This window comes from Dipodomys spectabilis, unplaced genomic scaffold (assembly GCF_019054845.1).
Source record: "Dipodomys spectabilis isolate Male_0828 unplaced genomic scaffold, ASM1905484v1 ptg000176l, whole genome shotgun sequence".
In the NCBI taxonomy this organism is placed as follows: Eukaryota; Metazoa; Chordata; class Mammalia; order Rodentia; family Heteromyidae; genus Dipodomys; species Dipodomys spectabilis.
In genome coordinates, this window is record NW_024870853.1 from 4,891,438 (window position 1) to 4,919,049 (window position 27,612).

The window sequence follows — 27,612 nt, forward strand, 5'->3', positions numbered from 1 at the left end:
AAGAGCTCAGGGACAGCACCCAGGCCCAGAGTTCAAGCCCCACAACTGACAAAAAAAAAAAAAAAAGAAATATATTACTGAAATTGGTTCCATAATGATACATCCTGTAGCAAGTAAAGACACTCAGTTAGTTATAAAATATTACCTATAACCTGGGCACTGGTGGCTCACATCTGTAATCCTAGCTACTCCAAGATGCTGTAATCTGAGGAATGCAATCCAACTAGCCCAGACAGAAAAGTCTGTGAGACTCTTATTTCCAATAAATTCTCAGAAAGAGCCGGAAGTGGCCCAAGTGGTAGAATGCTAACCTTGAGCACAGAGAAGCTCAGAGCACCCAGACAGCACCAGACAGACTCAGGACCAGCAAAAGGTAATACTACCCATAAAGAAAAGCTCATGTCTGGATAGTATCACTAGTTAATGATTCCAAACATTAAAGAAAAATTAATTACAGTCCTTCACAAATGATTCCAAAAATGAGACGAGGAGAGAACATGTTTCAACACATTCTTTTAGGCCAAAATTACCCTGATATCAAAACTAGACAAAGACATTACAGTGTCTGGGGTGTGGTTCTGTGGTAGAGTGCTTGCCAAGCAGGTGAGTGACCCTAGCTAGGTTCAATCTCTAGCACTGAAAAAAAAAGACCTCATAGGAAAAGAATACTGTAGACCAATTCCTTCCAGAATGTAGATGCAGGGCTGGAGATGTAGTTTAATTGTAGAACTCAGGCTTTAGCATCAACAGCTTCCTAGCACTTCCAAAAAGGAAAAAAAAAAAAAAGTCACTGTTAGAACAGAGAATGTAGAAATCCAAGAGAATGTAACAAACAAAATCATGTGATATACAAAAAAAAGTTTGCTGTCACCCATTGCAATTTATTTCAGAAATACAAAGTTAATTTAGTTGATCATCTGAAAATCAATTAGCATAATCTATTATATAATTACAATAGAGAGAAAAATGCTCAGATTATAATCTTATGCCAGACACCAGTGGCTCACACCTGTAATCCTAGCTACTCAGGAGGCTGAGATCTGAGGATTGCCTTTTGAAGCCAGTCTGAGAAGGAAACTGCATGAGACTTATCTCCAGTTAGCCAGCAAAAAGCTGGAAAGTAGTGTTGTAGTTCAAGTGGTACAGGGCTAGCCTTAGGCAAAAAAAAAAAATCTCAAAGATAGTGTATAAGCTCTAAGTTCAAGTCACACTACACACACATACACACACACACACACACACACACACACACACACACACACACACACAAACACATACCACTTTATTATACCAAAACTTGCAATAGCTGGCCATGGTGATACAAATACCTATAGCCCTAGTTATACCTGCACTCAGAGGCTTAAGCAGGAAAATTAAGAGTTCAGGCCAGGGAAGGTGGCTCAGTGGTAGAGAGCTTGCCTTGCATGCCTAAGGCCCTGGGTTCGATTCCTCAGCACCACATAAGCAAAAAGAAAAAACCCGGAAGTGGGGCTGTGGCTCAAGTGGTAGAGCCCTAGCTTTGAGCTGAAGAGTTAAATGACAGTGCCCAGGCCCAGAGTTCAGGCTCCACGACCGGAACAAAAAAAAAAAAAAAGAGTTCAGGCCAATCTCAAAAAAACAAAAACCACTCAGTAGACTACTTACAAGGAGGAAATATTCTCAAACTGAAATGTGTGCATGACAAACTCATGGTTAGTTAGAGATACACAGGGAAAAGAATGACTGCTCTAGTATTTTCTGTTTGTTATTGCACTGGAGCTTTTAGCAAGGGTAGTTAGTATGGAAAAGAAAAAAAAATAATTCAGATGCTGGGTGCCAGTGGCTCATGTCTATAATGCTAAGTACTTAGGAGCCAGTTTAGGCAGGAAAGTCCATGAGACTCTTATCTGCAATTAATCAGGCTATCAAAGTAATTAAGTAGGGGGAAGAATAATGTTTTCAGCATATAGTGCTGGGTAACTGAAAATAGTTAAGAGTTAAAAGTATAAAACTCTTGAAGTAATATATAATGGTATCCAACATCTTGACCTTGGCATAGGCATTGGTGTGTGTGTGTGTGTGTGTGTGTGTGTGTGTGTGTGTGTGTGTGTGTGTGTGTGTGTGTGTGTGTGTGTGTGTGTGTGTGTGTGTGTGTGTGTGTGTGTGTGTGTGTGTGTGTGTGTGTGTGTGTGTGTGTGTGTGATTCCTGGGGCTTCAACTCTGGGCCTAGTCATTGTCCCTGAGCTTGTTTGCTCAAGGTTAGTGCTCTACCACTTGAGCCACAGATCTAGATCCACTTTTGGCTTTTTTTGGGTGCTTAATTGGAGAGAAGACTCTTACGGACTTTCTAGACTGGGCTGACTTCAGACTGTAATCCTTAGATCTCAGACTCCTGAGTAGCTAGGATTATATGTGTGAAACACCAGTGACTAACCCAGAAGTAGTTTCTTATTTGTGCTATCAAGTGATAAAATATCAAATTGATCAATTAGGATTCTACAAATTAAAACCTTTTGTGATTAAAATAATATCCAGAAAAGAGTTGAAGGACAGTTTCCTACTCCTGACACTATTTATTTATTTATTTTGGGTCCGGTCGTGGGGCCTGAATTCTGGGCCTGGGTGCTGTCGCTCAGTTCTTCAGCTCAAGGCTAGTGCTCTATGCCTTGAGCCACAGCGCCACTTCTGGCTTTTTTTCTTTTTGCTTATGTGGTGCTGAGGAATCGAACCCAGGGCCTCAGGCATGCAAGGCAAGCGCTCTACCACTGAGCCACCTTCCCAGCCCCATGACAGTATTGGGAAAAAAAAAAATTAAACAGTATCTGTTAGGTATAACACTTATTCAGAATACATAGAAATTAATATGAGAAATGTTTTAGAATAGCTATTTCATTAAAGAAGATATGCACGTTACTGAGAATGACATGAAAAGATTCTCAAAATCAATAGTCTTTGGGAAAATGCAAATCAAAGCCACAACAAAATATTACATCCTATTCACTACAGTGGTGGCCATGACAAACACAATTGCTAAATAAGGATGTGAGAAATTTTCACTTTCCCTCCTTCCTCCTCTCTTCTCCCCTCCCCTCTTCTTCCTTCCCTTCCTCCATTCTTCCCTTCCTTTCCTATTTATTTTTGTGGTAGTGAGATTTGAACTCAATGCCTTGTGTTTGTAAGGCTTGCTTGATACTTTTGAGCCATACCTCCAGTACCCTGACATGTATCTTCTCTCTATCTATCTATAGATCTATCTATGTCTTTATCTATTTTGGCAGTCCTAGGGGTTTGAACTCAGAGCCTTGCAGTTGTTATACTAGTGTGATACTGCTGAACCAGGCCTCCAGGCCTTCATGAATATTTTCTAAGATGTCTGTGATGATGGTATACTTCTTTTGACTTTGAGTGAATGTTATGGTAGATAAGCAATATGTCAGAGCTGTGTAAGAATGGCCAATAGACACATGAAGAAATGCTCAACCTCTCTAGCCATATAAGAAATGCAAATCAAAACAACATTGAGATACCACCTCACCCCAGTTAAAATGGCTATAATCAAGAAATCTAATAACAGATGCTGGAGGGGATGTGGATAGAAGGGAACCATACTTCATGGTTGATGGAGTATAAACTTGTTCAACCACTTTGGGAAGTAGTATGGAGGTTCCTCAGAAGACTCCACATAGAGCTCCCCTATGACCCAGCAATTCCACTTTTGGGCATTTACCCGAATGATCACAAACAAGACTAAGCTACCAGCACAACTACGTTTATTGCAGCATTATTTACCATAGCTAAGACATGGAACCAATCCAGATGCCCCTCAGTAGATGAATGGATCAAGAAACTGTGGTATATATACACAATGGAATTCTATGCCTCCATCAGAAAGAATGACACTGTCCCATTTGTTAGGAAATGGAAAGACTTGGAAAAAATTATATTAAGTGAATTAAGCCAGGCCCAAAGGAACATAGGTCCCATGGTTTCCCTTATTTACAATAACTAGTATATGTCTGAGACAAGTAGAAAAGGTCAGATAAGATGACGTTAGGTGAAATGAACCCCAAGATAAGACACAAGTGTTTTTTTCTTTCTTGCTATTGTTTCTAATGTATTTATAAGGTACCATGTGATGTTTTTGATGCTTTGTATGTCCCTCCCCCATGGTATAACCTCTGTTTTCACTGTATTTGATTTTGGTATAATTTGGGGAGGGAAAGGGAAAAAACAAAATGTTTAAATAGGGATACAGGTTGACCCATTGCAACAATAAGATGTACAAGACACTATGTCCAAAAACAAACTTTACAATTTAGGCAGGGGGTGGGAGTGGGAGTTGTAGGGGGTGGGGGGGTAGAGGGTGGGTGTAGTTGTGGAAATGAGAGGGAAGGGATGGCAGGGGAAAAACAAAGGAGGAGACAACAATGCTTGATAAGAAATGCACTCATTACCTTGCTCATGTAATTGTAACCCCTCTGTACAGTATTTTCACAATAAAAGCTTATTTAAAAAAAAGGGGGGGCTGGGAAGGTGGCTCAGTGGTAGAGCGCTTGCCTTGCATGCCTGAGGCCCTGGGTTCGATTCCTCAGCACCACATAAGCAAAAAGAAAAAAGCCGGAAGTGGCGCTATGGCTCAAGTGGTAGAGCGCTAGCCTTGAGCTGAAGAGCTGAGGGACAGTGCCCAGGCCCAGAGCTCAGGCCCCACGACTGGACCAAAAAAAAAAAGGAACCACATTGCGTTTACAGAGGCAGAAATGCTGATAAACTGTTTTGGGTCTGTTTTGATTCTTCAGAGTAACAGACCTTGGAAGATTGCTTAAAAAGCTTTACATCTGTTCCAATGGGTTTATATCCAGAAGAAGGGAAGCTGAGAGAGAAAAGTATTCCTGTAGGGACCTAGAGTGAGAATGTAAATTGGGACCGGCATGCAAATTCCTGGTTTATCATTCTAAGCTCTTTCTGCATTGAACTCTGAAATAAGTTTCTGGCCTTTGAACTGTCTAGATGCTCTTTATTGGACTGAGGTGTGCTTTTTCTTTTTGTCTGTTCAGAGGTTTGAACCTAGGGCTTCATGCTTCCTCACTTGGTTCTCTACCATGTGATCCACACTTCCATCCTGGCTTTTTGCTGCTTATTTTTAGATAAACTTTTGAGGACTTTTCTGATCAAATTTGGATCCTCTAGATCTCAGCCTCTTGAGTAGCTCCAATTACAGGTGTGAGACACCAGTGCTTGACATTCAGGGGTGATTTTGTTTAAAATGACCCAGTTAGCAGTGAATGGAGTGATAGAGTCTTAGATTTTTCCGACCAGGCTGGCTTTGACCTTTGACCCTCTGATCTCAGCATCCTGAGTAGCTAGAGTTATGTATATGAACCACTAGTAGCCAGCAACCTTCATCATAGCTGAGCTCAGATTGGTTCCCACTTAACATTATGTGCGATTATGTCTTGCTTTTGTAATAGAATGCCAGTTGGTGTGATAACTACCCTCCTGGTTTTCTGCCCTCAAAGTCTACCAGCTGGGTGGGCAGGTATAGAGGCCTCCTCTTTCTCTAGCTCTCTTTCTCTTAATGCTATTTCTGGTGCATCAAAAAAAAAAAAAAAACAAAAACCCAAACAAAAACACAAACCAAATCCTTGCTTTTTATTGCCAGTCCGGGGGCTTGAACTCAGGGCCTGGGCGCTGCCTCTGAGCTGATTTTGCTCAAAGCTAACACTCTACCACTTGAGCCACAGCACCACTTCTGGCTTTTTTCTGTTTATGTGGTACTGAGGAATTGAACCCAAGGTTTCATGCATGCTAGGCAAGCATTGTACCAGTAAGCCCCATTCCCAGCCCCTGTTTTTATTTTTGTTTTTTTTTCTGCTCGTATCTAACACTTAAGCCACAGCTCAATTTCCAGCTTTTTGGTAGTTAATTTTGGGTAAGAGACTCAGACTTTTTCTGGCCTGTGGTAGCTTCAAACAGTGATCTAACTATTCAGGGCTAGAATTATAGGTGTGAGCCATCAACACCCAGCTTGGGGGCTCTCCTCTTACCTGCACATCTGTCTCTCTGTCTGGACAAACAGTTGCTTTTTGTGTAGGAGTGTATATTGGGAAACGTGTGACATTACTAATGGGTGACAAGTTGTTCTCCTCATCTTATTTTTATCCTAAGGCAGAATGGAATGTGTCGTAAGTGGCCTAGAACTACAGTACTGTACTAGGAACTTCAAGGCAGTTCTTTTGTTTTCTTTTATAAAAATTGTTATTATAGGGCTGGGAAGGTGGCTCAGTGGTAGAGCGCTTGCCTTGCATGCATGAGGCCCTGAGTTCGATTCCTCAGCACCACATAAGCAGGAAAAAAAAAGGCGGAAGTGGCACTGTGGCTCACAAGTGGTAGAGCGCTAGCCTTGAGCTGAAGAGCTGAGGGATAGCGCCCAGGCCCAAAGTTCAGGCCCCACCACCGGACCAAAAAAAAGAGAAAAAATTGTTATTATAAAGGTAGTACTTATACAGAGGGGTAACAGTTACATAATTCAGGTAAAGAGTCCATTTCTTTTTGGACAATGTCACCTCTTCCCTCACTCTTTCCTAGTTTTTCTCTCCAGTACTCTTTACAGGTTGTATGGTGCATTTTCTGCATAGTGTCTAGTGAGTACCATTGCTGCATTTGTTTACCCTTTGTCCCTCCATTTTGTAAAAGATTTTCATTAAGCATTTCCCAGAAGCAGGCGGGCCATGCATATGTTTTGAACTCTCTTTTCAGAGGCAGGCTGTTGTGGAAAAGGCTTTCCTGGGATTGGAAAAATATGTATTATGCATGTGGCATTTGACAGCTCGAGTAGCTAGAATACATCCATCCTGAATTCATTAGATGGGGGAAGGAGAGTGTTGTAGAGCTGGCCTCTGAGTTTCTATTGCTGTTAGATGTGAGAATATTGGTATTGTTCAGTGTTGGGAAGGTATGGAAATTGGTCTTCTAGAATCAATGCCTGGTGTTGCAGGTTTGTGGGAATGGTGGTTGTGGAATGGTTCTAGATGGCAAAACATGGTGGGTATTGCTCGGGGGCAGCTGAGCCACACTGGCAGAATGCAAGGGAAGGGGCATTTCTGTTTTTTTTTTTTGGTATTTTGCTTGCAGCAGCAGATGCTCTTCTACTATTTCTCTCTCCCCTCCTCTCATCCTCTCCTTCTGCCTCCCCCATTTGAACTTTGAATTCAAGACTTTATTCCTCCTGGACTTTTTCTTTTCTTTTTTTTGGGTCTGGTCGTGGGGCCTGAACTCTGGGCCTGGGCGCTGTCCCTCAGCTCTTCAGCTCAAGGCTAGCGCTCTACCACTTGAGCCACAGTGCCACTTCTGGCTTTTTTCTTTTTGCTTATGTGGTGCTGAGGAATCGAACCCAGGGCCTCATGCATAGAAGGTAAGCGCTCTACTACTGTGCTACCTTCCCAGCCCGTCCTCCTGGACTTTTTCACTCAAGGCTGGCCCTCTACTATTGAGTCACATCCCTAGCCCAGCTTTTTTGCTGATTAATTGGAGAGAGGAGTCTCTCAGTTTTGTCTTCTTAGGCTTCAAACTGTATTCCTCCAGTTCTCAGCCTCCTGACTAGGTAGGATTACAGGCATAAGTCACTAGTATCTGGCAACCATTTCTTTTTCTTATCCCAAATTAACTACCAAAAAACTGGAAGTGGAGCTGTGGCTTAAGATATCATCTTACTGCTCGGGCTGGTCTTGAACAGGTGTGCACCACTGCACCTGCCTTTCTTTTTGTACTCATGAGCTATCTATCTTGCCAGGAATGAACTTTACTCTGCCATTGTGGCAGGCAGCTATGCCTTAGTTTACATTTGGCATAATTTCTGAAGCCATTACTGCTCTCAGGTCAGGTATAACAAGTTCAGCAAGATCAAGCTGATGGAAGTGTTCACTTGCCCACTGAGCAAGGCAGCACTTGCTTATTAGCAAGTCTCTCCAGGAGAATTTTTATGTTTTGCTTTTTGATAGCGGTCTTTCACCTTTAAGGAGTTAAGAGCTAACTCTGTGTATGCACATACATGATCATGTACGTGCACATATACATACACATGGTAGGCCTGGGGCTATGAACTCAGGGCCTGGGCACTGTCCCTGAGCTTTTTTGCTCAAGGTTAGTGCTTTACCACTCTGAGCCACAGCTCCACTGGTAGGTTTTATTTGCTGGTTAATTGGTGATGAGTGTCATGGATTTTCCTTTCCAGGCTGGCTTTGAACCATGTTTCTCAGATCTTTGCCTCTAGAATTGGTAAGATTACAGGCATGAGCTACCAGTGCCCAGCCTAACAGCTAACTTTAGAATAGGCTTTTCCAAAGTGAGGGCCTTTCTGTAGCTTTCAGTGACTGAGAAAACTGCTGGTGAATTGGGGTTTTGATGTTTCACCTTAGTTTTGAAACCAGGCAGGAATTAATAGCACAAGGTTTTTGTTTGTTTAGTTATTTATCTATTTGGATACTCAGGGTTTTATACTCTTGAGTGTCTTGCTTACAGACATCCTAATTTTGCTTACATTTTTCTTTCTTTTTTTTTCTTTCCTTTTTTTCTGCCAGTCTTGCAGCTTGAACTCATGACCTGGGCACTGTCTTTGAGCTTTTTTGCATAAGGCTAGTGCTCTACCATTTGAGCCACAACTCCACGTATGGCTTTTTGGTGGTTAATTAGAGGTAGTCTCATGAACTTTCCTTCCCCAGGCTGACTTGCAATTCTCAGATCTTAGGTTTCTGAGAAATTAGGAATACAGATGTGAGCTACTGGCTATAATCATTTCGTTTCATTTTTCTTTTTTTTGGAGCTTGAACTCAGGGCTTGGACACTTTCTTTGAGCCTCTCTGTGCTCAAGGCTAGAGCTCTACCACTTGAGCTATAGCACCACTTCTAGCTTTTTCTTTTTTTTTATAAATTTTTTTTGGTCTGGTCGTGGGGCCTGAACTCTGGGCCTGGGCGCTTTCCCTCAGCTCTTCAGCTCAAGGCTAGCGCTCTACCACTTGAGCCACAGCGCCACTTCCGGCTTTTGTCTTTTTGCTTATGTGGTGCTGAGGAATCGAACCCAGGGCCTCAGGCATGCAAGGCAAGCGCTCTACCACTGAGCCACCTTCCCAGCCCACTTCTAGCTTTTTCTGTGTCTGTGGTACTGAGGAATCGAACCCAGAGCTTCAATGCCAGGCAAGCACTCTACTGCTAAGCCAGATTCCCAGCCCAATCATTTCATTTCTTAAGGAGACCCCCTTGCTCTATATTTACACTACAGCATGATAGGGTGTCTGGCTATGTTCTAACAGTTGATTTGGTAAATAACATCTGCTTTGATAAGTTACATTTCTTAGTACATAGCTACACTCATTTGTTTATATATTGTCCACTGGCTGCTTTTGCAATAAAATGGCCGAGTTGAGTCATTGCATCAGAGATTAAAATAGGCTACACAGCATAATTGTGTTGGGCAGGGCTGCAATTCCTTGAGTGTTGCTTGGACTTTAGTGATTGTATCTATAGTCAGTCAGCTGGGCTTGTATCAGAGGTAAGGAAGTGGTTTTGGAAATGGCCTACTTCCTCCTACAGCTTAGAATGCATCTAGTGCTATTAGGCATTTACCTATTTCAATGGGCAATGTGTCTGACATCTGCCCTGGGCTCCTAGTCTCTTGAGCACAGCACAGTCTCAGCTCTGATCTCTATTAGCTGTGCCACATGACTTCTACTTTTCTCGGTGTCCAGTCAGAAACACATTGGTTCTCTGGTACAAATCAGGTTTTTTTGTTGTTGGTTTCAGGACTTGAACTCAGGGCCTGGGTGCTGTTCCTGAGCCTCTTTGTGCTCAAGGCTGGTGCTCTACCATTTGAGCCACAGGGCCACTTCTGGTTTTTGAGAAGTTAATTGGAGATAAGAGTCTCAGGGAGACTTTTCTGCCCAGGCTGGCTTTGAACCATGATCCTCAGATCTCAGCCTTTAGTTAGGATTACAGGTGTGAGCCACTGGTACATGGCTTCTCCCTTTTATTTTTAAAGGGGAGGTGGGGATGAAGATCTTGCTAACTAGCCCTGGCTGGCTTTTGAACTCAGGATCCTCCTTACTCTGCTTCTAGTGCTGGGATTACAGGCATGTACATATGCCAGGCTAGTTTCTTTCTTGTACTTTTTCTTTTTTTTGCCTGTAGTGGGGCTTGAACTCAGGGACTGGGCACTACCTTGTAGATTTTGTTCATAAGGCTGGTGTTCTACCACTTGAACCACAGCTCTGCTTCTGGCTCTTTGGTAGTTAATTGGAGATAAGAGTCACATGGACTTTGCTGCCAGGGCTGGCTTTGAACTGCGAATCAGTCTCCTGAGTAGCTAAGGTTAAAGGGATAAACCACTAGTTCCGTGCATTGAACTTTGAACAATATGTTAAATCCTGAAATATTCCGTGCCATCAGATAACAATAGTCTACAATTTTTCTAGCAGAGAAACTCAAAATTTCTATTATGCTACTTGTCATAAGAGAGGAGAGGCTCTTTTCTTTCTTTGACAAGTTAGAGAACTTCTCTGATTCACTAAAGGGGCCAGACAGCAATTCCCTTTATAGCTAAGGATGATGTAATATGGCGACTGGACAGGAAGTGCAGAAGGGCACATTTCCCAGCCAGGCTTTCTCCTACTGCTCAGATAATGTTGCAATGAGGTATAAAGGAAAGAAATATGAGCCAGAGCACCTTTTGGCTTAGCTGCTGATGGATTGCTATGATTTCTGTTATTTCAGAATGACTTTTTTGCTATAGTGTAATAATTTTTTCCCTAAGTGTGGCCATCACATGAGACAACCCTAGGGTTCTGATATTGTCATTAAGGTAGAACAATCTGACTCCTTAAAAGTAACTTCAGACAATAATCATAGGTTGCCTGTGGAACCAGTGTAGAGAAAGCAGAATTACAGATGGCTCTGGGAAGTCATAGTTCTTTCTTTTGTCATCATGTAAAAACAGGACAGATGATAGGTAGACATGGAATCCACAGGTTATTTGCCTTGGAGATGTTTCCTCTTGTCCACTTCTGTTCTTTGGGAGCATTGGAGCTAGTTTGTTAGGGGATCCTGGGACTTTGATTAAGTCTTCTATATTTATTCTCGTTTGATGTACCTAAAAGACATTTGGGACTGAAGTGCTAGGAGACGTAGTACTAGCAGATGTTAGGTTTCTGAGTTTAGGTTTCTATGTCTTCTCTATTGAGTGAATGGAGCGCCTCAATACAAAACGGCAAGGCCAGCCTTAGCACAGTGGCTTTACACTGTAGAATGCTATTGACTAGTATGGTGAGATTTGGCAAGCTGTGAGCATCTTTTTTATATGACAGTATTGGGGCTTGAAGTCAAGGCCTAGGCACTGTCCCTGAGATTTTTCACTCAAGGCTTGAGCCACAGCTTCACTTCTAGCTTTTTGATGGTTAAATGGAGATAACTCTTACAGACATTTTTTTTTTTGCCAAGACTGACTTCAAGCCTTTCTCCTTAGATCTCAGTTTCCTGTGTAGCTAGGATTATCATGTGTCAGCCACTGGATTCTCTCTGTAAATGGAGATAGTAACACCAATCATGGTAATTGAGTGAATACATGAAACTTACTTGAAAGTCATATGCTTTTGACAAATGTTCTCTACTGCTTAAGTATGTTGTAAAATACATTTATGGCAAGCTTGTCCCACAATAATGTCTAATTGCCATAATTGATAACTTACTTGGAGATGGATATGGGTCATTCCTTGAGAATTCAAGAGCACATTTTACAAAAAGGGAGACAAAGGAAGGTGAGTTTGTACTTTGTCCTGTTGTACAGCCCTGTGGATACTCCAGTGACAGTAAGTGAAGTCATCAGGGAGAGCAATCAAACAGTCTTTTCTTCCCTCCATATAAGGGCTTGAACTCAGGACCTCATGCTTGCTTTGCTTGCTTGCTCAAGGCTGGCACTCTGTCTCTGAGCTATGGCTCCAGTCTGGCCTTTTGCTGGTTAGTTAGGCATAGTCTCTCAGACTTTCCTGCTCAGGTTGGCCTTCAATCATGACATGATGGATGTGATGTTCTGTCTCCTTATGGTTCTCCCACCACTAAGAAAGAAAATGATCTTTAGGTGTGGTCAAAGTGCGTAACCCAGGGCTTGCTCCTTAGTGTTTCTGGGAGTATTTTATTTGCATGAGTAGTAAGATCATGCCTTATAAGGAGATAAAGTGAAAGACAGAACAGTTCAGTGGCTGATGTAAAGATCCACAGAGACAGAGACCTTTTGAATAATCAGATTGGGTCACCTACCTTGGCCCTTACCACAGATCCTTTCCTTCCTGGCTCTTTCTTCTCAGCTGTGGAAGTTGTCCAGTGTACTAGAGACATCTTTTCTCCTTGCCAGCTAGTGATTTGCTTGTCTTCAATTAGGAGGGTGGAAAAAAGTGCCAGAACAAAGCTGCATGACCATTGGAAGCACAGCATTTGATCTGGAATTTCTTAGCTGTTGCAACACCCCCTCCCCTCCCCCTTTTTTTGGATTTGCTTGTTGCATCAGAGGCAGAGCTTGGACAAAGTGGGCAGGATGGGGGAGTGTGATGGATAGGTGACTGTGACATGGATTTTATAGGCAGATGGTTTTCACCTGGAGAAAGGCAGTAAGAGCACTTTGTGGGTGTGGGTGTGGGTGTGGGTGTGGTTGGAGAGGGAATATGGCCTTCTCTTGCCCTGATCCCCCTGAATCTGCCTGCATACCCTAGGAATTTAACATTGGTGAACACACAGTTGTGTTTTCTAACAGATAAAGCCATAGGGCAAGGCTAGTGTATGTTAATGGTGATGTGAGGAGAACTCTTCTCCCAAAATAGTCATTCTGTTTCCAGGAAGCCGTCTGCTTTGGGAATTTCAAACCATGTTCCAGTTGTTACAGAGGAATTTAGAAATCTCAGATGAAGCCCCAAAATGAGCTCTATTATGTACTAGGCCTAAACAAGTCAGAGAGGAATTCTCATAGCAGATGCTTATTGAGGTTTGCACACCTCTGCAATCTCAGCACTCAGGAGGTGGAGGTAGGAAGCAGAAGGATCAGACCTTAAGGCCAGCCCTGGACTATATAGTGAGATCCTGTCTCCAAAAGCAATGATCTGGAGTGTTGGAGTGTCCCTCAGTGGTAGAACCCTTGACTAGCATGTGTAAAGACCTCAGTTCCATCCCTAGCATTGCTCAAAAAAAAAAAAAAAGGTTTCTTCGAAATTTTAAGAGGGCACCCCTTTGAGTTGTGGTTTTTAGTCTAAAGAACTCTGTTATATTTCCTTCCTTACCCTGTGAAATATATTTTTACCAGTCCTGGGGCTTGAACTCGGCCTGAGCACTGTCCCTGAGCTGTTTTTGCTTAAGGCTAGCACTCTACCACTTGATCCACAGCGCCACTTCTGGCTTTTTGTGGTACTGAGGAATCAAACCCAGGGCTTCATGCATGCCAGGCAAGCACTCTACCACTAAGCCACATATCCAGCCCACCCGGTATAATTTTTAACATTTCTTTGTGTGTGTGAACGTGTGTGCATGTGTGCATGTGTGTGTGTGTGCTTGTAATGGGGCTTAAACTCAGGGCCTCTGGCTCTTGCTTGGCTTCTTCGCTTAAGGATGGTGCTCTACCACTTGAGCCACAGGTTCACTTCGGGTTTTTTTGCTGGCTAATTTGAAGTAAGAGTCTTATGGATTTTTTCTACCTGGGCTGGCTTCAAACCACAATCCTCAAATTTCAGCCTCCTGAGTAGCTAGGATTTCAGGAATGAACCATCAGTGCACAGCTGATTTGTGTGTGTGCACGCGCGTGTGCGTGCGCACGTTTGTGTGTGCATGTACACACACACACACACACACACACCCCTAAACAAGCTTGTGCCCTGGTCATGGGGCTTGAACTCAGGACCTAGGCACTGTTTCTAAGCTTTTTGCTCTGACTAGTGCTCTACCACTTGAGCCATAGCTCTACTTCCACCTCTTTTTTTTGCTGGTTAATTGAAGATAAGACTCATAGTCTTGCCATGCTGTGCTGGCTTTGAACCTTAATCCTCAGCTTTCAACTTCTTGCATAGCTAGGATTACAAGTGTGAGATACTAGTGTTGAGCTTGCACAGCTGATTTTTTTTTTGTCGGTTGTGGGGCTTGAACTTCTGGTCACTGGGTTGGGAAGTTGGCTCAGTGGTAGAGCACTTGCCTTGCATGCCTGAGGCCCTGGGTTCGATTCCTCAGCACCACATAAGCAAAAAGAAAAAAAGCCGGAAGTGGTGCTGTGGCTCAAGTGGTAGAGCGCTAGCCTTGAGCTGAAGAGCTGAGGGACAGTGCCCAGGCCCAGAGTTCAGGCCCCACGACTGGACACCCCCCCAAAAAAAAAAAAAAAAAAAAAAGTAGTTTCTCGAACTACTTTCCTGCCCTGGCTGGCTTTGAACAACGATCCTCAGATCTCAGCCTCTTGAGTAGCTAGGAATACAGGCATGACCCACCAGCACCCAGCTGCACAACTGATTATTAAGATATCTCTTTTTGGCTCTCCATCCTTATTGTCTCTGAGAAAATGAATCCTAATTTTCCTTTTACCATATCATTCTTTTTAAGCATGCACCTGCCTCTCATTTTGGAATACGCCTTGTGCCTGGTCAGTTTTGGATCTTCTTTCTGTCCTTTTCAGCTGTCTTAGGACATTCACAACATTGTCCTCAACATTGAAGGACATGACAACAGCATGAAAAGGATATTTTGGTCTGCTGAGTATATAATCCTCTGCCTAGTGATGATGACCATTTTGTGAGGTCTGTAGTTTTTGGAAACAATCCATATCTCCTCCTTTCTAGGACTTCAGCCAACAAAATGTATTTCAGAGAATATGATGCTGCATTTAGATACTCTGCAGTATGCTTCTGCTACTCACTGTAGCAGAAGTTACAATTTGTAGAGAAATTATAGGAAGTACCAGGAACTTCAGTATATCCTTCACTCACATTTACCACTTGCCAACACTTTCGTGCATTAGCCTTTTTCTTTTTCTAACATGCATGTTAGTCTTGGGGCTTGAATTCAGGGCTTGGGTACGCTTTGCTCAAGGCTAGTACTCCACTACTTGAGCCACACCTCACCTCTAGGCTGGCCTTAATCTCTGATCTTCAGATCTCAGCCTCCTGAGTATCTAGGATTATAGGTGTGAGCCATTGATACCTGGCCTTTTGGCCTTTTCTATTTTTGAATGTTTGTATTATATATGTTTTTCTAGATATGTCATGACTTGAATTCTGTAATATGGATTTTCGAAGGATAAGATATTTGCTTCACATAGTGCAACTAGTAAAGTCAGGAAAGATAGCACTGATACAAGAGTATTACCAAATCCAAAGTCCACATTCAGATTTCAGAAATTGTTCTTCAAATACCTTCTTCAGTTCAGGATGATGGGTTGGGTTTCATTATTATTGACCTTTTATTTTTTTTGTTCATGAAGCTTGAACTCTGGGCCTGGGCGCTGTCTATGAGCTCTTCACTAAAGGCTAGCGCTCAATCACTTGAGCCACAGTGACACTTCCAGTTTTCTGTTGGTTTATTGGAGATAAGAGTCTCACAGATTTTGCTGCCTGGGTTGGCTTTGAATTGCAATCCTCAGATCTCAGCCTCCTGAGTAGCTAGGATTATAGGCGTGAGCCACCGGTGCCCAGCTATTGGCCATTTTTTTTTTTTTTTTTTTTTGTCGGTCGTGGGGCTTGAACTCTGGGCCTGGGCGCTGTCCCTCAGCTCTTCAGCTCAAGGCTAGCGCTCTACCACTTGAGCTACAGCGTCACTTCCGGTTTTCTGGTCGTTTATTGGAGATAGGAGTCTCAAAGTCTCTCCTGCCCGGGCTGGATTTGAACCGCGATCCTCAGATCTCAGCCTCCTGAGTAGCTAGGATTACAGCCGTGAGCCACCAGCGCCCTGCTCTATTGGCCATTTTTTAAAACTAAAATTTTCTCTTAGCCTGCTAGGTCACAAATGTTTTGAAGTAATCTCTTGGATGAAAGCTATGTATGAAGTGAATTAAGACTAATTAGAGTTTATGTGTGTGTATATGCTGGCACTGGACTTTGAACTTGGCCTTATACTCTTGCTAGGCTTATTTGCCTGGTGATGCTCTACTCCTTAGGCCATACCTCCAACCTGGCCTTGGCTAAATTATTTTGGACATGGAGTCTTGCAAACTTTTTCTGCCTGGGCTGGCTTCAAACCTCAATCCCAAAGATCTCAGCCTTCTAACTAGGATTATGTAAGCCATGAAGACTGAACTTTCAATTGCTTTTTTAAAAGTTGTAAGCAACATGTATATGATTTTTTTTTTTACTACTTTACTTACTTAATGTGAGTGGAACTATAGTGCCTTGGTGACTAGCTTACTTCACCTATCCTGTTGTCTGTAATGCACATATATTTGTTAACATATGTCCAAGTTTCTTTTCTTTGTCAGGATGCATAGTATTCAATTGCATGTATGCACCACAATTTCTCCATCCATGCATCCATGCATCCATGCATCCATGCATCCATGCATCCCTTCATCCATCTGTGGACATTTGGGTCCTATCTGTGTCTTGACTCTGGTGAATAACACTGCAATGAACATGAGTATGAACTTGGCTCTTGTACGCAGATGTCCTGCTTGACATTTCTTTGGGTATCTATGGAGAAGTGCGATTGCTAGATTATTTGATAATTTGACTTTAAGTTTTTGAGGACAGTTTTCTTTTTGCTGGTCCTGGGGTTTGAACTCAGGGCCTGGGCACTGTCTCTGAGCTTTTTGCACAAGGGTAGAACTCTACCCATTGAATTACAGCTCCATTTCTGTTTTTTTTTTTTTTTGGTCCTGGGGCTTAAACTCCAGGCCTGGGTGCTATCCCTGAGTCTTCAGCTCAAATGTGCTCTACTATTGGAGCCGCAGTACCACTTCCAGTTTTCTGGTGGTTAATTGGAGATAAGAGTCTCATGGCATTTCTTGCCCTGGCTGGCTTTGAACCACAATCCTCAGATCTCAGCCTCCTGAGTAGCTAGTATTACAGACATGATCCATCAGTGCCCGGCCATTTCTGGCTTTTTGATGATTCATCGGAGATAAGAGTCTCAAGGACTTTTCTGCCCGGGCTGGCTCTAAACTGTGATCCTCATATCTCACCTCCTGAATAGCTAGGATTACAGGCGTGAGCCACCAGTGCCCAGCCTGAGGACACCTTTGACTCTGTTTTCCACAATAGATGTGCACTTTTGCTTTTGGCTTATTTTAGGAATTATTTGAAATGCCCAGAATGGTTGTCTTTTAGGTTTTGTACAAATAAAGAAGATATCCTACCTAGCTACTCAGGAGGCTGAGATCTGAGGATCACAATTCAAAGCCAGGCCCAGAAGGAAAGTCTGGAGACTCTTATCTCTAATAAACCACTAGAAAACCGGAAGGTGTGCTGTGGCTCAAGTTGTACAGTGCTCGCCTTGAGCTGAAGAGCACAAGGACAGCACCCAAGCCCAGAGTTCAAGCCCCATGACTGACCAAAAAAAAAAAAAAAAGATATCCTAACTTAACATACTTACGTTAGCCAGGGGCAAAAACTCAAGGTGAGTATGCACGTAGTGTCTCTCTTCCTCTTGCCTTACTCCCTGCTTCTGTCATGATGCCCCCAGTGCTTCTCAGCTAATCTTTTCCCAGAAGGTAGGTGACACAACTGTTCTCTTTGCTCCAGAAATCCCCAAGCACTCTAGCAATATGGCCTCTGCAATACCTGATTTTTGCATGCTGTCTCTGTGGACATTTTTGGTTGTATGTGTATGTATATGTATGTGTGTGTGTGTGTGTGTGTGTGTGTGTGTGTGAGAGAGAGAGAGAGACAGAGAGAGAGACAGAGAGAGAGAGAGAGAACTGGAACTTGAACTCAGGGCCTGGGTGCTCTCCCTTAACTTTTCTGCTCAAGGCTGGTGTTCTGCCTCTTGAACCACAGTTCTAATTCCATCCTTTTTCTGGTTAATTGGAGATAGGAGTTTCACACATTTTTTTGTTGTTGTTTGTTTGAGTTTCCTGCATGGGCTGGCTTTGAACCATGATCTTTAGATCTTTTAGCCTCCTGAGTAGCTAGGATTATAATAATATGGGCCACGGATGCCTAGTGACATAGACAGTGTTTATTGCTTCTTTGCTTCATTCTCTGGAGACTAAGATTGTACACCAGGAAACAGCTAGCTGGCACAGACACCTGGGAATTTCTTTTTTTTCTTTTTTCTGGGTCCGGTCATGGGGCCTGAACTCTGGGCCTGGGCGCTGTCCCTCAGCTCTTCAGCTCAAGGCTAGCGCTCTATCGCTTGAGCCACAGCGCCACTTCCGGCTTTTTTTCTTTTTGCTTATGTGGTGCTGAGGAATCGAATCCAGGGCCTCATGCATGCAAGGCAAGCGCTCTACCACTGAGCCACCTTCCCAGCCCCCAGACCTGGGAATTTCTACAGCAGTAGGTTTGTGATAGGAAAGTGATCCTCAGGGTCTGTTGTTTATTCTGCTAGCTTGCTGCTGCCTTTTTCCCATTTGAGCCATGCCTCTAGCCTAGCTTTTGCTAGTTACTTTGGAGATGAAGTCCCTTGAACTTTTCTGCTGGGGACAGCTGTGAACCATAATCCTCTGTATCTCAGCCTCCTGAGTAGCTAGGATTACAGGCCTAAGACACTGGTACTCGACTGTGAAGTAGAATCATTATTGTTATTGTTATTATTGTTGTTATATACTTATTTATTTATTCTTTGATACAGGACCTTGCTTTGTTGGATTTGGACTCTTAATTCTCTTGCCTCAAACTCTGAAGTGTGGGGTTTACAGGTGTTTACTACCACACCCCACTTGGAAAATTTATTTTCCTTTTGAAAGTTGAAAGGGCACAGTTTTCTTTGACTTAGTTGCTGAGCACAGATATCCTCACCTAGATTTCAGCAGATGGGAAGCAGATTATCATTTCAACATCAATACCTTGGAAAAGAAAACATGTTGACACACGTCTAGAAGCGTTTGCTGATCTGTAGGGAAGAGTAGTAATTTTAAAAAGACTCATGAGTTGTATTTTGGCTGCAAGAAACCCTGCCTTCTCTCTAAGCATGCTTCCTCTCAGGATTTGCATCTCCCTGCTTTAAGGTTCTCTTTGCCTTCCTTAACAAGGATCCATATTCATTTTTGTTCCAGTTAAAACTGCTATATCTGGGCTCTGAGGCTCACAAACTAAGACAAGCTCCCCAAACTGCAGATCCCTGAACAAAGGGTACCCTTTTGGGGGCTAGAGACTTGTAGCATTTGGCAGCTTTGCCTGATTCTTCCTGGGCACACATTGCTGCTTGGCAGCTGGAGCTGTATCTTGGTTGTAAGTCCCTGGCTTTGATTTCTTCATTGTCTCCTTGCCAGTGACTTGGCTTTTGTTTGTTCAAGTTCTAGTTTACTTCGTGTGTGTGTGTGTGTGTGTGTGCGTGTGTGTGCGTGTGTGTGTGTGTGTGTGTGTGCCCTAGGGCTTTAACTCAGGGCCTGGTGCTGTCTCTCCTTTTTTTCATTCAAGACTGGTGCGCTGACACTTGAGCCACAGGTCCATTTCTGGCAATTTGCTGATAAGCTGGAAATAAAATTCTCTGATTTTTCTATTTGAGATGGCTTTGAACCTTGATCCTCAGATCTCAGCCCCCTGAGTAGCTAGCAATACCAGCCTGAGCCAACAGCAACCCAGCTTTTACTGGGTTGTTTGAAAGGAACAGATCAGTGATCTCCCTTCTGGTGGCAAATCTACTGCAGCATTTCTTTACACCTGGAGGTTAATGGTTAGTCATTTCCTTTGTCTTTACTTTGAGGCAAAATCCAGCTACTCATTTTCCAATTTCCACATATCCCACTGACTTCCTTATTTTGATTCCTGGTCTTGCTAGCTTGCAGATCTACCAGATTGGAAATTTCAAAGACAGCCTGTTGACTTGTCTTCCTTCCCTTCCTTCCTTCTGTCGTGACTGCTGAAATCCAATGCATGGCCCAGTCTGGAAGGTTTCCCTCTGGCCTGCAGCGTTCCCATTTATCTTCCTTCTTCTCTTGCCTCTTTCCTTTCTGCATTTCCAACCTTTGTTACTTTTTTTTTGGGGGGGGGGGGGAGGGGTGTCGGTAGTGGGGCTTGAACTCTGGGCTTAGGCGCTGTCTCAAGGTGAGTGCTCTGCCCCTTGAGCCTCAGCACCACTTCCCATTTTTTGGTGGTTTATTGGAGATAAGAATCTCATGAACTTTCTTGCCTGGGCTGGCTTTGAACCATGATCCTCAGATCTCAGCCTCCTGAGTAACTAGGATTACAGACCTGAGCCACTGGCTCCGGGCCCCCTTGTTACTTTTAATCTGAATAAATATTGGTTCCCAGCCATCTCTTTTGTTTGCTGGCATATATCATAGTGGACTGTTTAGTAAAAGGAAATCCTCATGATATTTCCATACATACCTGCAGTGTACTTTGATCACAGTCACTCATGAATTTCTCTTCCATAACTCCCCTTCTAGTTCTCCCCTCCCCCTTTCACTTCTCTAATTATCCTCTTTTATTTTCATGGTTGTGTGTGTGTGTGTGTGTGTGTGTGTGTGTGTGTGTGTGTGTGTGTGTGTGTGTGTGTGTGTGTATTAGAGCTTGAACTCAGGGTCCTGGGCACTGTAGTTTTCTTAGTCAAGACTGGCACTCTAGCTGGGCAACGGTGGCTCATGCCTGTAATCCTAGCTATTCCGGAGGCTGAGATCTGAGGAACGCAGTTCAAAGCTAGCCAGAACAGGAAAGTCCTTGAGACTCTTATCTCCAATAAACCACTAGAAAATCAGAAGTGGTATTGTAGCTCAAGCGTTAGAGTGCTAGCCATGAGCTGAAGAGCACAAAGACAACGCCCAAGCCCAGAGTTCAACACCGCCCCCCCCCCCCCACAACAAAAAAGAAGACTGGCATTCTACCATGAGCCACAACTGTACTTTTAAAAGCCTTTTGGTGATTAATTGAGGAGAAAAGAGTCTCATAGACTTACCTGCTTGGGCTGGCTTTGAACCAAGATTAAGATCTCAGCTTCATGAATAGTTAGGATCATAGGGTGAGCCACCAGTGCCTAGTTTTTCATGGTGTTAAAAAAACTTTTTAATATTTTTTTTATTGTAAAAATACTGTACAGAGGGGTTACAGTTACATGAGCAAGGTAATGAGTACATTTCCTATCAAGCATTGTTACCTTCTCCTTTGTTTTTCTCCTACCATCCCTTCCCTCTCCACCTCTCCAACTCCTCCCTCCCCCCCACCCCCAAGTTGTAAAGTTTGTTTTCAACATAGTGTTTTGTACATGTCATTGTTACTATGGATCAACCTGTATCCTTATTTAAGCATTCTGTTATTTCCCTTCTGCTTCCCAAATTAGAAAAATGTACATACAAGATGCAGGGCACTGGAATCAAATACAGTGAAAACATGGGGGAAGAACATACCAAAGAAACAAAAAAATTACATAGTACATTATAAATACTTTAAAAACAATAGCAAGAAAGAAAAAACCACTGTGTCCCTATCTTGGGGTTCATTTCGCTTAACATAATCTTAACATAATCATGGGCATATGTACATTGCTTTTGACTTTTTCTGCTTGTCCTAGACATATACTAGTTATTGCAAATAAAGGGAAAACATGAGACCTATGTTTCTTTGGGCCTGGCTTACTTCACTTAATATAATTTTTTCCAAGTCTTTCCATTTCCTAACAAATGGGGCAGTGACATTCTTTCTGATGGAGGCACAGAATTCTTATATCACATTTTCTTAGTCCATTCATCTCCTGAGGGGCATATGGGTTTGTTCCATATCTTAGCTATGGTAAATAATTCTGCGATAAAAAAATATGGAACACTTCACGAATTCGCATGTCATCCTTGGGCAGGGGCCGTGCTAATCTTCTCTGTATCATTCCAATTTTAATATACATACTGCTGAAGTGAGCACTTTCATGGTGGTTTTGTTTTGCTTTATTTTGTTTTAATTTTCCCATAAATGAGAGCAAATATGCCATACTTGTCTTTCTGAGTCTGGCTTATTTCATCTAATATAATCTTCACTTACATCCATTTTTTAGCCAACCACATAGTTTCATTCTTCTTAATAGCAGAGGACAAGTCAGTTGTGACTTTTACTCATAATAAACAAGTCTTGAGGATGGATGGGGTGACACTGATCAAGATGTACTATACTCATAAATTGACATGTTGAATTGAAACTCCTCTTTCCAACTACTTCAAAGATAATAATAATAATGATAATAATATAAGCCAAAACAACACAAACAACATACAGAAGTTACCTCCCAGTTTGTTTATCTTGGTGTTCTTGGGAATAGTGCCACAGACAGAGGTGCACAGTAAAGCTGATTTTGCTTTTTGCGGCTATATACTCACAAGTGTTATGGCTGAATCATAGATGAGTTCTCTTTTTTAAAAATATATTGAGGAACCTTTATACTGATTTCCATAGTGGCCAGATTAATTTCTATTTCTGCTAGTTAGTCCACAAGAATTGCTTTTCCCTTCTTTTGGAGCAGCATTTATCACTTGTTTTCTTAATGAGAGCCATTCTAATTGGGGTGAGGTGTGCTCTGGGTGTAGTTGTGATTTACATTTTGCTGATGGCTAAAGAAACCAAGAAGTTTGTCTTGTATTCACATTGGCCATTTGTAATTCTTCATTTGAAAAATGTTCACCTTGATTGCCCATTTATTGATTGGATTATTTGTTTATTTTGGTGTTTACTCTTTTTCCCCCGAATATTGGGTCTTGAATTCAGGGGTCTGGGTGCTGTCCCTTAGCTTTTTTGCTCAATGTTGGTGCTGTTCCACTTGAACCACACATCTGCTTCTTTTTTGCTAGTTAATTGGAAATAAGTGTGTCACAGACTTTAATACCTTCCTTCCCCTCCCCTCCCCTCCCTTCCCTTTTTCCCTTTTCTCTTTTCCTCCTCTCCTCTTCCCTCTCCCCTCTTCTTTTGTGCCAGTACTTGGACTTTAACTCAGGCTCTCCCTCAACTTCCCTCCTCCTCCCCCTGCTCTTTAACTCAGGCTCTCCCTCAACTTCCCTCCTCCTCCCCCTGTTTTCGTTCAGTCTTTTCTACTCATGTCTAGTACTCTACCACTTCAGCCATACCTCCAGTTCTGATCAATTGTTCCTTTTGCTGTGTAGATGCCTTTAATTTTGTTTTTTGTTTTTTTTTTTTTGTCGGCCATGGGGCTTGAACTCTGGGCCTGGGCGTTGTCCCTCAGCTCTTCAGCTCAAGGCGAGCGCTCTACCACTTGAGTTACAGCGCCACTTCTGGTTTTCTGGTGGTTTTATTGGAGATAGGAGTCTCACGGTCTCTCCTGCCTGGGCTGGCTTTGAACCGCGATCCTCAGATCTCAGCCTCCTGAGTAGCTAGGATTACAGGCGTGAGCCACCAGTGCCCAGCTATGCCTTTAATTTTGTGTAATCACATTTATCAATTCTTGTTATATTTTTTGAGTATATTATTTGCTTTCATTTTTTATTGTTATTTAAAAAATTTACTAGGTCTTTATTTTCTTTTTTTAAATTTTATTTTATTGTAAAGATGCTGTACAGAGGGGTTACAGTTACATTTGTGAGGTAATGAGTACATTTCTTGCTGAACATTGTTACCCCTTTGTTTTTTTTTCCTACTATCCCTTCCCTTTCCCCCCTTCCCCATTCCTCCCCTCCCAAGTTGTAATAACAAAATGCTGAAACAAGGACATAGGTCTTTATTTTCAACACCACCAATTGGCTGTATATGGTTACATACCAATTAGTTGTATAATTTTATTCCTCTTATTGATTTATACAATCCCTGGAATTAACTCAAACTAGTATCTATCAGTGTTTTGACTACTATTACATGAATATGACTCTAGTATACTCTTAAGTCAGGTATTTTTGTACCTGATTGTTTTTGATTGCTTTGGCTGTTTAGGGTCTTTTATATTTCCATATGACCTTTAGGATTTTTCCCCTATTTCTGAAAATAATGCCATTGATAGAGAGGACCTTGAATTTGTAATCTTAATTTTGGAAGTATAGCCCTTTTCACAATATTAATTTAGCTGATCCATGAACATGAGAGGTATTTCCTTTTTTTTTTTTTTTTTTGTCTGTCGTGGGGCTTGAATTCTGGGCTTGGGCGCTAACTCTGGGCTCTTCAGCTCAAGGCAAGCCCTCTACCGCTTGAGCTACAGCACCACTTCTGGTTTTCTAGTGGTTTATTGGAGATAAGAGTCATAGACTTTTCTGCACGGGCTGGCTTTGAACCATGATCCTCAGAGCTCAGCCTCCTGAGTAGCTAGGATTACAGGCATGAGCCACCAGCGCCCAGCTCATGAGAGGTATTTCCATCTTTAGTGTCTTCTCCAATTTCTTTAGCGTTCCGTCATTTTCAATGTCAGGGTCTTTTTTCCAAGAATGCAAGGGTGATTCCACATATGCAAATTCCTAAGTTTAATATAGTATCAAAACTGAAGCAAGGACAATAGTCATATAATCACCTCAATGGATATAGAAAAGCCTTTGAAAAAAATCTAATATCCTTTCATGATAAAAGCCCTGAAGAAACTAGGAACAGACGTTTCATATTTCAACATAATAAAGGCTATGTTTGACAGACCTGTGAGGCAAGGGTATCCATTAACACTATTATTCAATACATATAGTGCTTGAATTCTTTTTTTTTTTTTTTTTTAATACTGGTTCTGGGTCTTGAACTCAGCCTAGTTGTTGTCCGTGAGGGTTTTTGTTTTTTTTCCCCTCAAGACTAGTGTACTAAGACTTGAGCCACAGCTGTACTTCTGGCTTTTTTGGGTGGTTAATTGGAGTCTCCTGGACTCTCCTGCCTGGGCTGGTTTAAAACCACACTCCTCAGCCTCCTGAGTAGCTCAGATCACAGGTGTGAATCACTGGTGCCCAGTTAGTGATTGAATTTCTTAACTAGAGCAATAAGGCAAGAGAGAGAAACAAAGGAAACACATAAGAAAAGAAGAAGTCAAACTACAAGTCCTGTTTGCAGAGGATATGCTTCTGTATTGAAGTGGCCCTACAGATCCACTAGCAGATTCTTAAATCTTCAGTACTCTTTTACTATAGGAGCAGATGCAAAATCTGCATACAAAAACATAGCTTTTCTGTATACAAGTAGATTGTTTTGAGTCATGGCTCCTTTCCAGCATTTTTCTGGTTAATTAAAGATAAGAATGTCTTAGATTTGTCTGACTTGGACTGGATTTGAACCTCAGTCCTTCAGAGCTCGGCATCCTAGGTAGGTAGGATTTACAGGCATGGGCCACTAGTTCTCCATCCAAGCTAGATCTTTGTATTAATTTTGAAGGTTGGAAGGAGTCTGATCTGAGAAGAAAATGAAAGTGAGGCAGAGCAGTGTCAGACCTTCCAGTGATAAAATAAGGAAAATGGCAAAACAGAAAGTGTCCTGGGCAATTCAGATGGGGTAACTCTAGCTGGGTGCTGATGGCTCAGGCCTGTAATCCTAGCTACTTAGGAGGCTGACATCTGAGGATTGTACTTCAAAACCAGCCAGTGCAGGAAAGGCTTGAGATTCTTATCTCCAATTAACTACTAAAATGCTGGAAGTGGAGGTGTGGCTCACCATGGTAGAGCACCAGCTTTGAGTGAAAAAGCTTAGGGGCATTACCCAGGCCCAAAGTTCAAACCTCAGAACTGACGAGTGCATGCGCGCGCGCATACACACACACAAATAAAATGAACTAGCTAACTAATGTACAGACAAAAAAAGATTTAGATTCCTCTGATGTGCTAAGTCAGAGTGTAGAAATGCATCCAGCTGCTTTGGAAACTGCATAGTTCCTGGTGAGAAATGTCCTGGCACCAGCGAAAACACTGGGGAGGTCTGATGTGGGAACTCTGGGAAACTGTTTCTTTAGCAAACCTTTCTTTCTTTCTTTTTTTTTTTTTTGGTCGGTCGTGGGGCTTGAACTCTGGGCCTGGGCGCTGTCCTTCAGCTCTTCAGCTCAAGGTGAGCGCTCTACCACTTGAGCTACAGCACCACTTCCAGTTTTCTGGTGGTTTATTGGAGATAGGGGTCTCAAGGTCTTTCCTGCCTGGGCTGGCTTTGAACCGCGATCCTCAGATCTCAGCCTCCTGAGTAGCTAGGATTACAGGCGTGAGCCACCAGCGCCCGGCTAGCAAACCTTTCTTGTCTCTACATTTTTAGTCAATATGGAAGTTGAGAAACACATCAAAGGAAAATGTCATTAACCGTTGCCACAATTTTTGTTTGAAGTTCCTGGGGCTTGAAGTCAGGGTCTGAGAGCTGTCCTTCAGCTTTTTTTTTTTTTTTTTGCGCAAAGCTGGTACTCTACCACTTGAGCCACACTTCCACTTGCAGCCTTTTGCTGGTTAATTAGAAATAAAGTCTTAGGACTTTTCTGCCCAGGCTGACTTCACATTTCATAGCTCAGCCTCCTAAGTGGCTACAATTGAATGTGTAAACCATGGATGCCCAACTCACCATGATTTTTTATCTACATTGAAGTTGCATTACTGGCTGAAAAAAGCCAGAGAAATTGGGTAAACTTGCTGGAGAGTATTCCCCAGGGCTCTTGCTGAGTAGTCCTGGTGTTACTCCCAAAGCAAGGCTTACAGTGGGAAGATGTGTTACCCAGAAAAGCTTTGCACTAGTAACTCTCACCTGTAATCCTAGCCTACCCACTCTGGCTTCAGAACCAAGATCCTCTGGATCTCTACCTCCTTAGATACTAGGATTATAGGTGTGAGCTACTGGCATTCAGCTTATTTTCTGAGTCAATGAATTTGCCTATTTGTACTAATTATTCTCTGTATTGGATCACCCTATCATATTTGTTCTCTTGGGTCAGGTTTACCTTATTTACTATAATACTGCCAGGGTTCATCTATTTCATAGTTTGGTCAGAATCCTATACTTTTTCTTGTTGAATATTTTGTATTTATTACTGAAGTTTGTATGTGTTTATCTGTTGATGGACATTTGGTTTGTTTTCTCCTCCTGGCTGTTGTGAACAACGCAGTCATGAAAATGTGTAGGTCTCTGTTTTAGTGCCTGCTTTTATTTATTTTGGGTGCAAAACTGGAGGTAGGATAGGTAGAGTATGTACTTATTCTATGTTTTGTTAAAAAATTACTTGTTTTTCAGTACTGGGGCTTGAACTCAAGTCTTGGGTGCTGTCCCTTTAGCATTTTTCCTCAAGGCTAGCTCTCTACCACTTGAGTCAGCTCCACTTCTGGTTTTTTGGTGGTTAATTGGCGATAAAAGTCTCACAGACTTTCCTGCCTGGGCTGGCTTCAAACAGTGATCCTCAGATCTCAGCTTACTGAGTAGCTAGGATTATAGGTAGGAGCCAGTGGCACCAATTTTAAAATATTTTTTAGAGGACTGTCCTATGTTAGTCCAGGCTGGCCTAAAATTCATGATCTGCTAGTCTCAGCCTCTTCAGGGCTGGATAAAATTGTTCTTTGGGAGAACTTCCACACTCTTTCCCACATGACAACATCAGTAGTGGAAAAGAGTTGTACTTTCTCCAGAT

At 42.4% G+C, this 27,612-nt stretch overlaps 1 protein-coding gene and 1 non-coding gene across 4 annotated transcripts in view; one reads left to right on the plus strand and one right to left on the minus strand.

Moving 5' to 3' along the window:
• Ophn1 (oligophrenin 1) overlaps window positions 1-27,612 on the plus strand; it is a 299,051-nt gene that overhangs the window by 17,138 nt on the left and 254,301 nt on the right. The gene's annotated exons all lie outside the window — the stretch shown is intronic.
• LOC122120703 lies at window positions 21,883-21,989 on the minus strand. The gene has a single exon (XR_006149778.1). It is a non-coding gene; the product is annotated as a U6 spliceosomal RNA (small nuclear RNA).